Source organism: Ornithodoros turicata, chromosome 3 (assembly GCF_037126465.1).
Source record: "Ornithodoros turicata isolate Travis chromosome 3, ASM3712646v1, whole genome shotgun sequence".
NCBI lineage: Eukaryota > Metazoa > Arthropoda > Arachnida > Ixodida > Argasidae > Ornithodoros > Ornithodoros turicata.
Window position 1 is genome coordinate 187,381 of NC_088203.1, and position 16,152 is coordinate 203,532.

The 16,152-nt window shown below is 48.7% G+C and overlaps 1 long non-coding RNA gene across 1 annotated transcript; it reads left to right on the forward strand.

Moving 5' to 3' along the window:
* Positions 1–631: 631 nt before the first annotated feature.
* On the forward strand, positions 632–15,643 carry LOC135389790 (uncharacterized). The gene is made up of 3 exons (XR_010421580.1): positions 632–875; positions 14,611–14,818; positions 15,544–15,643. It is a non-coding gene; the product is annotated as an uncharacterized LOC135389790 (long non-coding RNA).
* Positions 15,644–16,152: the final 509 nt, after the last annotated feature.

The following is a 16,152-nucleotide window of genomic DNA, read 5'->3' on the forward strand; positions in this document are numbered from 1 at the left end:
ATGTTCGAAGGGAAAAAAATGGAGCGGTAGACCGGACCATCCTGCCTGACTCGGCGTGGAATCACCCTGCTTCGGCAGGCACGTCTGCTGGCACATGTATCGAGGAGTTCACGTGTTGGTCATTATGATTTTCTTTTTTTTTTTGTCCAGTGTAGTGCAAAGGCTGCACGTCAGCTGAATAAAATGCGGGAACTTGCATCGTTTGCACTAGCTCAGAAAGTGCAGCCCACTCAAAGACAGCTATCGTGAAAGAAGTGGATTTAACAGCAAACAAAAAATAATAATAAATAAATAAACTTAAGTAGCTTTGAGCAGAGCAGCGACAGAAGAGCGTACCATCAGAAGTTGATCTGACTGTACTTCGGTGCTTTCGCTGTACTTGAAGCCCCTTGACTAACTGTACGTTGTTTCATGGGTCTACCGATGGATGCCAGTGTTGCTTATGTAAGGACTTAGACACGAGATAATTGATCGGGGACGTTACTTTCTTCCCTCTTCCTTTCTCTGGAGGAACACAATGCTGATGCGGAGACAAAAGGTCAGAAAAATCAACACTTGACTTTTTGTAGTGTCGAAACTTGAGGCTGACCAGTAGCTCCCTCTTGAATTTCTCTAACCAATACTCTCATCTGAAGGTCTGATGAGCTATTGTATCGTGCAGATGTGCACGCGCTAGGCTTCGTCCTGCAGGTGAATACAGCGCGACCAAAATTAGCTCCGAACTTTGACGCAGACTGAAAGAAGGCTCGACTTGAGCAGCGCCACTGGGAAGAAGAGTTCAATTATGAAGCTGTCCTCAACGCCCCGTATTACGGAGGGCCTCTCCGAATTCTGGACAAGTCAAAGCAAGAACGTCGATAGCGCTTGGTCTTGCTGTAAGCGTTCGCCTCCTTTTCAATCCACCGTTATTAATTTAATCGGCTATCTTTAACGTTCCTCTAACGCCAGACGATATCACATGCATATCACATGCGGGCATGCCAGTGACTGATACGTAGGCGGAAGGAAGCAGCCTCCAGTAGGAATGGCTTAGAGTTAGATCATTATTGCATGCAGCAGACTAGCTGATGTAAGCAGGGGCGGATCGAGACCCTCGGTATTGGGGGGGGGGGTTCTTTGTCGGAACGCGTAGTGGGGGAGGGGGAGATGGAAATCCAATGTATAAACTGACGTTTTGGGGGGGCGATCGCCCAACCGCCCCCCCCCCTTGGATCCGCCACTGGATGCAGGTGGTAGGAAGTAGCCTGTGGTAGGAATAGGTTATGGTTAGATCGTTACTGCATGCGGTCGACTGATGGAAGCGCAAGAGTGTAGCCTGCGGTAGGAATAGGTTATGATTAGATCGTTATTACATGCAATCGACTGATGCAGACGGAAGGGAGAAGCCTGTGGTAGGAATAGGTTATGGTTAGATCGTTCCTGCATGCGTTCGACTGATGGAAGCGCAAGAGTGTAGCCTGCGGTAGGAATAGATTGTGGTTAGATCGTTGTTGCATGCTGCCGACGATGTAGGCGGAAGGGAGTAGCCTGCGGTAGGAATAGGTTATGGTTAGATCGTTATTACATGCAATTGACTGATGCAGGCGGAAGGGAGAAGCCTGTGGTAGGAATAGGTTATGGTTAGATCGTTACTGCATGCGGTCGACTGATGGAAGCGCAAGAGTGTAGCCTGCGGTAGGAATAGATTGTGGTTAGATCGTTGTTGCATGCTGCCGACGATGTAGGCGGAAGGGAGTAGCCTGCGGTAGGAATAGGTTATGGTTAGATCGTTATTACATGCAATTGACTGATGCAGGCGGAAGGGAGAAGCCTGTGGTAGGAATAGGTTATGGTTAGATCGTTCCTGCATGCGGTCGACTGATGGAAGCGCAAGAGTGTAGCCTGCGGTAGGAATAGATTATGGTTAGATCGTTGTTGCATGCTGCCGACGATGTAGGCGGAAGGGAGTAGCCTGCGGTAGGAATAGGTTATGGTTAGATCGTTATTACATGCAATTGACTGATGCAGGCGGAAGGGAGAAGCCTGTGGTAGGAATAGGTTATGGTTAGATCGTTACTGCATGCGGTCGACTGATGGAAGCGCAAGAGTGTAGCCTGCGGTAGGAATATGTTATCGTTAGATCGTTATTACATGCAATCGACTGATGCAGGCGGAAGGGAGAAGCCTGTGGTAGGAATAGGTTATGGTTAGATCGTTCCTGCATGCGTTCGACTGATGGAAGCGCAAGAGTGTAGCCTGCGGTAGGAATAGATTGTGGTTAGATCGTTATTACATGCAATCGACTGATGCAGGCGGAAGGGAGAAGCCTGTGGTAGGAATAGGTTATGGTTAGATCGTTCCTGCATGCGTTCGACTGATGGAAGCGCAAGAGTGTAGCCTGCGGTAGGAATAGATTGTGGTTAGATCGTTATTACATGCAATCGACTGATGCAGGCGGAAGGGAGAAGCCTGTGGTAGGAATAGGTTATGGTTAGATCGTTACTGCATGCGTTCGACTGATGGAAGCGCAAGAGTGTAGCCTCCGGTAGGAATAGGTTATGGTTAGATCGTTGTCGCATGCTGCCGACGATGTAGGCGGAAGGGAGTAGCCTGCGGTAGGAATAGGTTATGGTTAGATCGTTATTACATGCAATCGACTGATGCAGGCGGAAGGGAGAAGCCTGTGGTAGGAATAGGTTATGGTTAGATCGTTGTCGCATGCTGCCGACGATGTAGGCGGAAGGGAGTAGCCTGCGGTAGGAATAGATTGTGGTTAGATCGTTATTACATGCAATCGACTGATGCAGGCGGAAGGGAGAAGCCTGTGGTAGGAATAGGTTATGGTTAGATCGTTACTGCATGCGTTCGACTGATGGAAGCGCAAGAGTGTAGCCTGCGGTAGGAATAGGTTATGATTAGATCGTTATTACATGCAATCGACTGATGCAGACGGAAGGGAGAAGCCTGTGGTAGGAATAGGTTATGGTTAGATCGTTCCTGCATGCGGTCGACTGATGGAAGCGCAAGAGTGTAGCCTGCGGTAGGAATAGATTATGGTTAGATCGTTGTTGCATGCTGCCGACGATGTAGGCGGAAGGGAGTAGCCTGCGGTAGGAATAGGTTATGGTTAGATCGTTATTACATGCAATTGACTGATGCAGGCGGAAGGGAGAAGCCTGTGGTAGGAATAGGTTATGGTTAGATCGTTACTGCATGCGGTCGACTGATGGAAGCGCAAGAGTGTAGCCTGCGGTAGGAATATGTTATCGTTAGATCGTTATTACATGCAATCGACTGATGCAGGCGGAAGGGAGAAGCCTGTGGTAGGAATAGGTTATGGTTAGATCGTTACTGCATGCGGTCGACTGATGGAAGCGCAAGAGTGTAGCCTGCGGTAGGAATATGTTATCGTTAGATCGTTATTACATGCAATCGACTGATGCAGGCGGAAGGGAGAAGCCTGTGGTAGGAATAGGTTATGGTTAGATCGTTACTGCATGCGTTCGACTGATGGAAGCGCAAGAGTGTAGCCTCCGGTAGGAATATGTTATCGTTAGATCGTTATTACATGCAATCGACTGATGCAGGCGGAAGGGAGAAGCCTGTGGTAGGAATAGGTTATGGTTAGATCGTTACTGCATGCGGTCGACTGATGGAAGCGCAAGAGTGTAGCCTCCGGTAGGAATATGTTATCGTTAGATCGTTATTACATGCAATCGACTGATGCAGGCGGAAGGGAGAAGCCTGTGGTAGGAATAGGTTATGGTTAGATCGTTGTTGCATGCTGCCGACGATGTAGGCGGAAGGGAGTAGCCTGCGGTAGGAATAGGTTATGATTAGATCGTTATTACATGCAATTGACTGATGCAGGCGGAAGGGAGAAGCCTGTGGTAGGAATAGGTTATGATTAGATCGTTACTGCATGCGGTCGACTGATGGAAGCGCAAGAGTGTAGCCTCCGGTAGGAATATGTTATCGTTAGATCGTTATTACATGCAATCGACTGATGCAGGCGGAAGGGAGAAGCCTGTGGTAGGAATAGGTTATGATTAGATCGTTACTGCATGCGGTCGACTGATGGAAGCGCAAGAGTGTAGCCTCCGGTAGGAATATGTTATCGTTAGATCGTTATTACATGCAATCGACTGATGCAGGCGGAAGGGAGAAGCCTGTGGTAGGAATAGGTTATGGTTAGATCGTTGTTGCATGCTGCCGACGATGTAGGCGGAAGGGAGTAGCCTGCGGTAGGAATAGGTTATGATTAGATCGTTATTACATGCAATTGACTGATGCAGGCGGAAGGGAGAAGCCTGTGGTAGGAATAGGTTATGATTAGATCGTTACTGCATGCGGTCGACTGATGGAAGCGCAAGAGTGTAGCCTCCGGTAGGAATATGTTATCGTTAGATCGTTATTACATGCAATCGACTGATGCAGGCGGAAGGGAGAAGCCTGTGGTAGGAATAGGTTATGATTAGATCGTTACTGCATGCGGTCGACTGATGGAAGCGCAAGAGTGTAGCCTCCGGTAGGAATATGTTATCGTTAGATCGTTATTACATGCAATCGACTGATGCAGGCGGAAGGGAGAAGCCTGTGGTAGGAATAGGTTATGATTAGATCGTTACTGCATGCGGTCGACTGATGGAAGCGCAAGAGTGTAGCCTCCGGTAGGAATATGTTATCGTTAGATCGTTATTACATGCAATCGACTGATGCAGGCGGAAGGGAGAAGCCTGTGGTAGGAATAGATTATGGTTAGATCGTTGTTGCATGCTGCCGACGATGTAGGCGGAAGGGAGTAGCCTGCGGTAGGAATAGGTTATGATTAGATCGTTATTACATGCAATTGACTGATGCAGGCGGAAGGGAGAAGCCTGTGGTAGGAATAGGTTATGGTTAGATCGTTACTGCATGCGGTCGACTGATGGAAGCGCAAGAGTGTAGCCTGCGGTAGGAATATGTTATCGTTAGATCGTTATTACATGCAATCGACTGATGCAGGCGGAAGGGAGAAGCCTGTGGTAGGAATAGGTTATGGTTAGATCGTTACTGCATGCGGTCGACTGATGGAAGCGCAAGAGTGTAGCCTGCGGTAGGAATATGTTATCGTTAGATCGTTATTACATGCAATCGACTGATGCAGGCGGAAGGGAGAAGCCTGTGGTAGGAATAGGTTATGGTTAGATCGTTACTGCATGCGTTCGACTGATGGAAGCGCAAGAGTGTAGCCTCCGGTAGGAATAGGTTATGGTTAGATCGTTGTCGCATGCTGCCGACGATGTAGGCGGAAGGGAGTAGCCTGCGGTAGGAATAGGTTATGGTTAGATCGTTATTACATGCAATCGACTGATGCAGGCTGAAGGGAGTAGCCTGCGGTAGGAATAGGTTATGGTTAGATCGTTACTGCATGCGGTCGACTGGAAGCGCAAGAGTGTAGCCTGCGGTAGGAATATGTTATCGTTAGATCGTTATTACATGCAATCGACTGATGCAGGCGGAAGGGAGAAGCCTGTGGTAGGAATAGGTTATGGTTAGATCGTTACTGCATGCGTTCGACTGATGGAAGCGCAAGAGTGTAGCCTCCGGTAGGAATAGGTTATGGTTAGATCGTTATTACATGCAATCGACTGATGCAGGCTGAAGGGAGTAGCCTGCGGTAGGAATAGGTTATGGTTAGATCTTTACTGCATGCGGTCGACTGATGGAAGCGCAAGAGTGTAGCCTCCGGTAGGAATAGGTTATGGTTAGATCGTTGTCGCATGCTGCCGACGATGTAGGCGGAAGGGAGTAGCCTGCGGTAGGAATAGGTTATGGTTAGATCGTTATTACATGCAATCGACTGATGCAGGCTGAAGGGAGAAGCCTGTGGTAGGAATAGGTTATGGTTAGATCGTTACTGCATGCGGTCGACTGATGGAAGCGCAAGAGTGTAGCCTGCGGTAGGAATAGGTTATGGTTAGATCGTTGTTGCATGCTGCCGACGATGTAGGCGGAAGGGAGTAGCTTGCGGTAGGAATAGGTTATGATTAGATCGTTATTACATGCAATTGACTGACGCAGGCTGAAGGGAGAAGCCTGTGGTAGGAATAGGTTATGGTTAGATCGTTACTGCATGCGTTCGACTGATGGAAGCGCAAGAGTGTAGCCTCCGGTAGGAATAGGTTATGGTTAGATCGTTGTCGCATGCTGCCGACGATGTAGGCGGAAGGGAGTAGCCTGCGGTAGGAATAGGTTATGGTTAGATCGTTATTACATGCAATCGACTGATGCAGGCTGAAGGGAGAAGCCTGTGGTAGGAATAGGTTATGGTTAGATCGTTACTGCATGCGTTCGACTGATGGAAGCGCAAGAGTGTAGCCTCCGGTAGGAATAGGTTATGGTTAGATCGTTGTCGCATGCTGCCGACGATGTAGGCGGAAGGGAGTAGCCTGCGGTAGGAATAGGTTATGGTTAGATCGTTATTACATGCAATCGACTGATGCAGGCTGAAGGGAGTAGCCTGCGGTAGGAATAGGTTATGGTTAGATCGTTACTGCATGCGTTCGACTGATGGAAGCGCAAGAGTGTAGCCTCCGGTAGGAATAGGTTATGGTTAGATCGTTGTCGCATGCTGCCGACGATGTAGGCGGAAGGGAGTAGCCTGCGGTAGGAATAGGTTATGGTTAGATCGTTATTACACGCAATCGACTGATGCAGGCTGAAGGGAGTAGCCTGCGGTAGGAATAGGTTATGGTTAGATCGTTACTGCATGCGGTCGACTGATGGAAGCGCAAGAGTGTAGCCTCCGGTAGGAATAGGTTAGGGTTAGATCGTTGTCGCATGCTGCCGACGATGTAGGCGGAAGGGAGTAGCCTGCGGTAGGAATAGGTTATGGTTAGATCGTTGTCGCATGCTGCCGACGATGTAGGCGGAAGGGAGTAGCCTGCGGTAGGAATAGGTTATGGTTAGATCGTTACTGCATGCGGTCGACTGATGGAAGCGCAAGAGTGTAGCCTGCGGTAGGAATAGGTTATGGTTAGATCGTTATTGCATGCTGCCGACGATGTAGGCGGAAGGGAGTAGCCTGCGGTAGGAATAGGTTATGATTAGATCGTTACTGCATGCGGTCGACTGATGGAAGCGCAAGAGTGTAGCCTGCGGTAGGAATAGGTTATGGTTAGATCGTTGTTGCATGCTGCCGACGATGTAGGCGGAAGGGAGTAGCCTGCGGTAGGAATAGGTTATGGTTAGATCGTTACTGCATGCGGTCGACTGATGGAAGCGCAAGAGTGTAGCCTGCGGTAGGAATAGGTTATGGTTAGATCGTTGTTGCATGCTGCCAACGATGTAGGCGGAAGGGAGTAGCCTGCGGTAGGAATAGGTTATGGTTAGATCGTTACTGCATGCGGTCGACTGATGGAAGCGCAAGAGTGTAGCCTGCGGTAGGAATAGGTTATGGTTAGATCGTTGTTGCATGCTGCCAACGATGTAGGCGGAAGGGAGTAGCCTGCGGTAGGAATAGGTTATGATTAGATCGTTATTACATGCAATTGACTGACGCAGGCGGAAGGGAGTAGCCTGCGGTAGGAATAGGTTATGGTTAGATCGTTGTTGCATGCTGCCGACGATGTAGGCGGAAGGGAGTAGCCTGCGGTAGGAATAGGTTATGGTTAGATCGTTACTGCATGCGGTCGACTGATGGAAGCGCAAGAGTGTAGCCTGCGGTAGGAATAGGTTATGGTTAGATCGTTGTTGCATGCTGCCAACGATGTAGGCGGAAGGGAGTAGCCTGCGGTAGGAATAGGTTATGGTTAGATCGTTACTGCATGCGGTCGACTGATGGAAGCGCAAGAGTGTAGCCTGCGGTAGGAATATGTTATGGTTAGATCGTTGTTGCATGCTGCCAACGATGTAGGCGGAAGGGAGTAGCCTGCGGTAGGAATAGGTTATGATTAGATCGTTATTACATGCAATTGACTGACGCAGGCGGAAGGGAGTAGCCTGCGGTAGGAATAGGTTATGGTTAGATCGTTGTTGCATGCTGCCGACGATGTAGGCGGAAGGGAGTAGCCTGCGGTAGGAATAGGTTATGGTTAGATCGTTACTGCATGCGGTCGACTGATGGAAGCGCAAGAGTGTAGCCTGCGGTAGGAATAGGTTATGGTTAGATCGTTGTTGCATGCTGCCAACGATGTAGGCGGAAGGGAGTAGCCTGCGGTAGGAATAGGTTATGATTAGATCGTTATTACATGCAATTGACTGACGCAGGCGGAAGGGAGTAGCCTGCGGTAGGAATAGGTTATGGTTAGATCGTTGTTGCATGCTGCCGACGATGTAGGCGGAAGGGAGTAGCCTGCGGTAGGAATAGGTTATGGTTAGATCGTTACTGCATGCGGTCGACTGATGGAAGCGCAAGAGTGTAGCCTGCGGTAGGAATAGGTTATGGTTAGATCGTTGTTGCATGCTGCCAACGATGTAGGCGGAAGGGAGTAGCCTGCGGTAGGAATAGGTTATGGTTAGATCGTTACTGCATGCGGTCGACTGATGGAAGCGCAAGAGTGTAGCCTGCGGTAGGAATAGGTTATGGTTAGATCGTTGTTGCATGCTGCCAACGATGTAGGCGGAAGGGAGTAGCCTGCGGTAGGAATAGGTTATGATTAGATCGTTATTACATGCAATTGACTGACGCAGGCGGAAGGGAGTAGCCTGCGGTAGGAATAGGTTATGGTTAGATCGTTGTTGCATGCTGCCGACGATGTAGGCGGAAGGGAGTAGCCTGCGGTAGGAATAGGTTATGGTTAGATCGTTACTGCATGCGGTCGACTGATGGAAGCGCAAGAGTGTAGCCTGCGGTAGGAATAGGTTATGGTTAGATCGTTGTTGCATGCTGCCAACGATGTAGGCGGAAGGGAGTAGCCTGCGGTAGGAATAGGTTATGGTTAGATCGTTACTGCATGCGGTCGACTGATGGAAGCGCAAGAGTGTAGCCTGCGGTAGGAATATGTTATGGTTAGATCGTTGTCGCATGCTGCCGACAATGTAGGCGGAAGGGAGTAGCCTGCGGTAGGAATAGGTTATGGTTAGATCGTTATTACATGCAATCGACTGATGCAGGCGGAAGGGAGTAGCCTGCGGTAGGAATATGTTATGGTTAGATCGTTGTTGCATGCTGCCGACGATGTAGGCGGAAGGGAGTAGCCTGCGGTAGGAATAGGTTATGGTTAGATCGTTACTGTATGCGGTCGACTTATGGAAGCGCAAGAGTGTAGCCTGCGGTAGGAATAGGTTAGGGTTAGATCGTTGTCGCATGCTGCCGACGATGTAGGCGGAAGGGAGTAGCCTGCGGTAGGAATAGGTTATGATTAGATCGTTATTACATGCAATTGACTGACGCAGGCGGAAGGGAGTAGCCTGCGGTAGGAATAGGTTATGGTTAGATCGTTGTTGCATGCTGCCGACGATGTAGGCGGAAGGGAGTAGCCTGCGGTAGGAATAGGTTATGGTTAGATCGTTACTGCATGCGGTCGACTGATGGAAGCGCAAGAGTGTAGCCTGCGGTAGGAATAGGTTATGGTTAGATCGTTGTCGCATGCTGCCGACGATGTAGGCGGAAGGGAGTAGCCTGCGGTAGGAATAGGTTATGGTTAGATCGTTACTGCATGTGGTCGACTGATGGAAGCGCAAGAGTGTAGCCTGCGGTAGGAATAGGTTATGGTTAGATCGTTGTCGCATGCTGCCGACGATGTAGGCGGAAGGGAGTAGCCTGCGGTAGGAATAGGTTATGGTTAGATCGTTACTGCATGTGGTCGACTGATGGAAGCGCAAGAGTGTAGCCTGCGGTAGGAATAGGTTATGGTTAGATCGTTGTTGCATGCTGCCGACGATGTAGGCGGAAGGGAGTAGCCTGCGGTAGGAATAGGTTATGGTTAGATCGTTACTGCATGTGGTCGACTGATGGAAGCGCAAGAGTGTAGCCTGCGGTAGGAATAGGTTATGGTTAGATCGTTGTCGCATGCTGCCGACGATGTAGGCGGAAGGGAGTAGCCTGCGGTAGGAATAGGTTATAGTTAGATCGTTGTTGCATGCTGCCGACGATGTAGGCGGAAGGGAGTAGCCTGCGGTAGGAATAGGTTATGGTTAGATCGTTACTGCATGCGGTCGACTGATGGAAGCGCAAGAGTGTAGCCTGCGGTAGGAATAGGTTATGGTTAGATCGTTGTTGCATGCTGCCGACGATGTAGGCGGAAGGGAGTAGCTTGCGGTAGGAATAGGTTATGATTAGATCGTTATTACATGCAATTGACTGACGCAGGCGGAAGGGAGTAGCCTGCGGTAGGAATAGGTTATGGTTAGATCGTTGTTGCATGCTGCCGACGATGTAGGCGGAAGGGAGTAGCCTGCGGTAGGAATAGGTTATGGTTAGATCGTTACTGCATGCGGTCGACTGATGGAAGCGCAAGAGTGTAGCCTGCGGTAGGAATAGGTTATGGTTAGATCGTTGTTGCATGCTGCCAACGATGTAGGCGGAAGGGAGTAGCCTGCGGTAGGAATAGGTTATGGTTAGATCGTTACTGCATGCGGTCGACTGATGGAAGCGCAAGGGTGTAGCCTGCGGTAGGAATAGGTTATGGTTAGATCGTTGTCGCATGCTGCCGACGATGTAGGCGGAAGGGAGTAGCGTGCGGTAGGAATAGGTTATGGTTAGATCGTTACTGCATGCGGTCGACTGATGGAAGCGCAAGAGTGTAGCCTGCGGTAGGAATAGGTTATGGTTAGATCGTTGTCGCATGCTGCCAACGATGTAGGCGGAAGGGAGTAGCCTGCGGTAGGAATAGGTTATGGTTAGATCGTTACTGCATGCGGTCGACTGATGGAAGCGCAAGAGTGTAGCCTGCGGTAGGAATAGGTTATGGTTAGATCGTTGTCGCATGCTGCCGACGATGTAGGCGGAAGGGAGTAGCGTGCGGTAGGAATAGGTTATGGTTAGATCGTTATTACATGCAATCGACTGATGCAGGCGGAAGGGAGTAGCCGGCGGTAGGAATAGGTTATGGTTAGATCGTTGTTGCATGCTGCCGACGATGTAGGCGGAAGGGAGTAGCCTGCGGTAGGAATAGGTTATGGTTAGATCGTTGTCGCATGCTGCCGACGATGTAGGCGGAAGGGAGTAGCCTGCGGTAGGAATAGGTTATGGTTAGATCGTTCTTGCATGCTGCCGACGATGTAGGCGGAAGGGAGTAGCCGGCGGTAGGAATAGGTTATGGTTAGATCGTTGTCGCATGCTGCCGACGATGTAGGCGGAAGGGAGTAGCCTGCGGTAGGAATAGGTTATGGTTAGATCGTTACTGCATGCGGTCGACTGATGGAAGCGCAAGAGTGTAGCCTGCGGTAGGAATAGGTTATGGTTAGATCGTTGTTGCATGCTGCCAACGATGTAGGCGGAAGGGAGTAGCCTGCGGTAGGAATAGGTTATGGTTAGATCGTTACTGCATGCGGTCGACTGATGGAAGCGCAAGAGTGTAGCCTGCGGTAGGAATATGTTATGGTTAGATCGTTGTCGCATGCTGCCGACGATGTAGGCGGAAGGGAGTAGCCTGCGGTAGGAATAGGTTATGGTTAGATCGTTATTCCATGCAATCGACTGATGCAGGCGGAAGGGAGTAGCCTGCGGTAGGAATAGGTTATGGTTAGATCGTTGTTGCATGCTGCCGACGATGTAGGCGGAAGGGAGTAGCCTGCGGTAGGAATAGGTTATGGTTAGATCGTTACTGTATGCGGTCGACTTATGGAAGCGCAAGAGTGTAGCCTGCGGTAGGAATAGGTTAGGGTTAGATCGTTGTCGCATGCTGCCGACGATGTAGGCGGAAGGGAGTAGCCTGCGGTAGGAATAGGTTATGATTAGATCGTTATTACATGCAATTGACTGACGCAGGCGGAAGGGAGTAGCCTGCGGTAGGAATAGGTTATGGTTAGATCGTTGTTGCATGCTGCCGACGATGTAGGCGGAAGGGAGTAGCCTGCGGTAGGAATAGGTTATGGTTAGATCGTTATTACATGCAATTGACTGACGCAGGCGGAAGGGAGTAGCCTGCGGTAGGAATAGGTTATGGTTAGATCGTTGTCGCATGCTGCCAACGATGTAGGCGGAAGGGAGTAGCCTGCGGTAGGAATAGGTTATGATTAGATCGTTATTACATGCAATTGACTGACGCAGGCGGAAGGGAGTAGCCTGCGGTAGGAATAGGTTATGGTTAGATCGTTGTTGCATGCTGCCGACGATGTAGGCGGAAGGGAGTAGCCTGCGGTAGGAATAGGTTATGGTTAGATCGTTACTGCATGCGGTCGACTGATGGAAGCGCAAGAGTGTAGCCTGCGGTAGGAATAGGTTATGGTGAGATCGTCGTCGCATGCTGCCGACGATGTAGGCGGAAGGGAGTAGCCTGCGGTAGGAATAGGTTATGGTTAGATCGTTATTACATGCAATCGACTGATGCAGGCGGAAGGGAGTAGCCGGCGGTAGGAGTAGGTTATGGTTAGATCGTTGTTGCATGCTGCCGACGATGTAGGCGGAAGGGAGTAGCCTGCGGTAGGAATAGGTTATGGTTAGATCGTTGTCGCATGCTGCCGACGATGTAGGCGGAAGGGCGTAGCCTGCGGTAGGAATAGGTTATGGTTAGATCGTTGTTGCATGCTGCCGACGATGTAGGCGGAAGGGAGTAGCCTGCGGTAGGAATAGGTTATGGTTAGATCGTTACTGCATGCGGTCGACTGATGGAAGCGCAAGAGCGTAGCCTGCGGTAGGAATAGGTTATGGTTAGATCGTTGTTGCATGCTGCCAACGATGTAGGCGGAAGGGAGTAGCCTGCGGTAGGAATAGGTTATGGTTAGATCGTTATTACATGCAATCGACTGATGCAGGCGGAAGGGAGTAGCCGCCGGTAGGAATAGGTTATGGTTAGATCGTTGTTGCATGCTGCCGACGATGTAGGCGGAAGGGAGTAGCCTGCGGTAGGAATAGGTTATGGTTAGATCGTTACTGCATGCGGTCGACTTATGGAAGCGCAAAAGTGTAGCCTGCGGTAGGAATAGGTTATGATTTGCTTGCAGGATTTGCTCGAAAACGAAGCCTAGAATGTTGTTTTGAAATCCGGTCCTTTTATCCCGAAGACACCTCGTCATTGTTGTTCTCATGTTTTCTTTCGCGTCACACTGCGAGGTAGATGAATACACTTTTTTATTGCGTGTTAGCGCCGCGAAGCAACTGTGGCTATGAGCGGCGTACAGACGTGGAGAGATGGAGTGAGGACAGCAAGGAGTGGGGGACAGGGGGTTAGTATGCGTCCTGGGCGGACTTCAGGGGGACATTCGTCAGGAAAGTCCTGGGAAAACCCAGGGAAAACCTCAGACATCACAGCTGATGGTAGGATTCGGACTCACCACCTCCCAGTCTTTAGCACGACCTTGGCTACCACCAGCGAGTGGACGCCTTAGCCCACTCGGCCATGCCGCTGGTCAAATAGTCTCTATTGGGTTTGATCATTATATCATGTGGCCGTGAACAAATTCATGAAGGACATTTGTGGATGAGTTGCAGGATACCTCGTCTGCATCACACCCATTTCGGTGTTCTTGTTTTTCCTGTAAATCTTCCGTTTTCTTCTGTTTTGTGTGTGTGTGTGTGTGTGTGTGTTATTTTCAGCGATATACGCTTATTTATTTTTTACTCGACAAAATAGGCTGCATAATATGCAAGTTGCAGTTCATATTTTACAGCTTCTGTCTGCTCTTCTTTTTGTTCGTTTACGTAGTGAGGAAAGGGTTAAATATAGACGCTTGGGTTACCGCGGCTTGCTCCGCTAGATGAAGTGAACTTCGTAGTTTCAATTGAAATGAATACTTTTGCATTGTAAAATAGTGAATTCTTGCTACGAATGTTCATTGATGGCTTGTTTGCGAAACTTTTCATTTTTATTTTCTGAAAGCCGTGGAATCGATAATCCAAATTTTCCATTGAACCTTGCTTCTATTTATCAATAAAATAAAACAACACGGACTATCTTCATTAAGAAATAAAAAATCAATTTCGATTCGCATCGATACGCGTGCTACCTTATGGGAAAGATAAACTTTCAGTATCGCAGTTATCAAGGGTGGAAAAATTGTTCCCGGTATGTGGGTACTCGAACAGCCAAAACAGCGGGCTATTGCTTGTGATTCTCGCATAAAGTGCGTCTCTTTGAGAAATGCACATTTTAAGGTTACTTCAGCGACTGAATTCATTGATGACGTTCTTGGTGCAGTAGAGGACAAACCCTCCTGCAGTCTGCGCCGATTCTTCTTGAGCAAACACGCTCATTCGGTGCGCCTTCCTATGTGACTAAATGAAAATATGATCGGTTGACACAGTGGTGGTGCACAGAATGATGGAATTGCGCCCCATTATTGATTTTCAACCAGCTATATTCATATTCGCTTTCGGCCGTCATTATTCCAACATCTGTTGTCATATCGTCTCATCTCATACTGGCTATACAGTCGTGACGCTGCCCACATAAGTGAGTACAGACCTAGCATCAGCCAATGACAATTGTTAATTGTGAATATCATACAATGAACGTACTACCACTGATATTGAAACCCCGCGTGCAGCATCTTACAGTCTACACGAGCCTCTCAACCGTCGTCTCAGTCGTCTGAGACGTCTCGTTCGGAGTGCTTTAACCAGTCGCCCTCCGCGCACCGGAAGACCCGATCCAGCCACACAGGACGACTTGTCACGAGAGGGTTCTTGGGAGACCATACCTCTCAACTCTGATATCACCCGCCCACTGGACAATCTTATCCTGCAGAGGAACTTGTAAGTGTCTTGGGGATAAAAACAATAGGCGGTGATGAAATACCTGGCATCGACTGTCTCTAAGCAGCAAAATAACGTTTGTAAAGTTCCGTACATTTCATGTTGGCATAACTTGCTGCAAACATGCAGGACACATGACTACAACGGTTTTCTTGATAGTGGTTCAAAAGCTAGCATTACTGTGATAAATAACTTACATTGGGAGATTCAAGTTAACCTCCCACGGACTGACTTGTTTCTGGATATCGGTTTCACGCTCATTATCATCCCAACCCGAGCTATCTGACCCTCGCATGTTCGTTGGCCAACGGTATTGTTCGCGTCATGTCATCAATCACACAGACTTCATAATCCATACAACGAAAGAACGCCGCCGACAAGCTATTATAGAAATGATTATGCCATGATTACGAATGTTCCGCTCAATTACTTTTGCTTCTGTACGGCTTAACCTTATAACGCCCTACGCTGCCCCACATCATTGTAAACGCCACAGTCGAACAATGGGTTCGCGTCTGTTGTTCTATCACTTCCTGGTACTTAACAGCAAATAACGATAACGTTGTAAGAGAGGAATGGCAGTGAGGGATCCCACATGAATCCAGGATGAAGACGGAATGACGATCCTCACTGCTATTCCTCTCTTAGATAGAATATCCTATCAACAAGCCCAATTCCTTACTCTCTTGAACGATAACATCGTTTATGAGGTAACCCTTTCACAGGCAACAAAGAAAGCTGTTCAGGCGTTACATTCTATGCTGCTGCCCGTAGGTGCCTGGTTTCCAGCCAAGATGATTTGTAAATAAACTGCGCGGCACTCTGCTTGTGTGTCAATTTTTGTGCTTCTATGTTGATAAACTAAATAAAATAGAGGGAGGGCATCGAAGAAAAGGGACACTTCGTACTCCAGTTTTCAGCTAACATTAATTAGTGGCGACGAAGATAATGTTTTAAAAAGGCCATTTGCTGGTCAGAAAAAATATTTATTCGCTATCGTATTTTCTCGGGTTGGCTCGCGTTGTCTCATCGCTGTGGCGTCCGGGACGTTAACATCAAATCTAGCATCAAAGGCCGATGATACCTCTTTGTTTTCCACGATCCGAGTTCAGCGTATTGTAAGATTGTGAGACGTGTACTCTTAATTTTTAATCGCATACAAGCAGTGTTGTAAGATGCGGTTGATAAGTGCTATATAGTTTAAATAACAAGACCATTTTTTGTCACAGTTGGGAACCACTCAAACTAACATTATAGACCGAGCTACTTCCGCGGGACGTCTCAGTAGTCTTTGTTTCAGCCGAGCGAGTGATCAACTCTCCAACGATGTGACT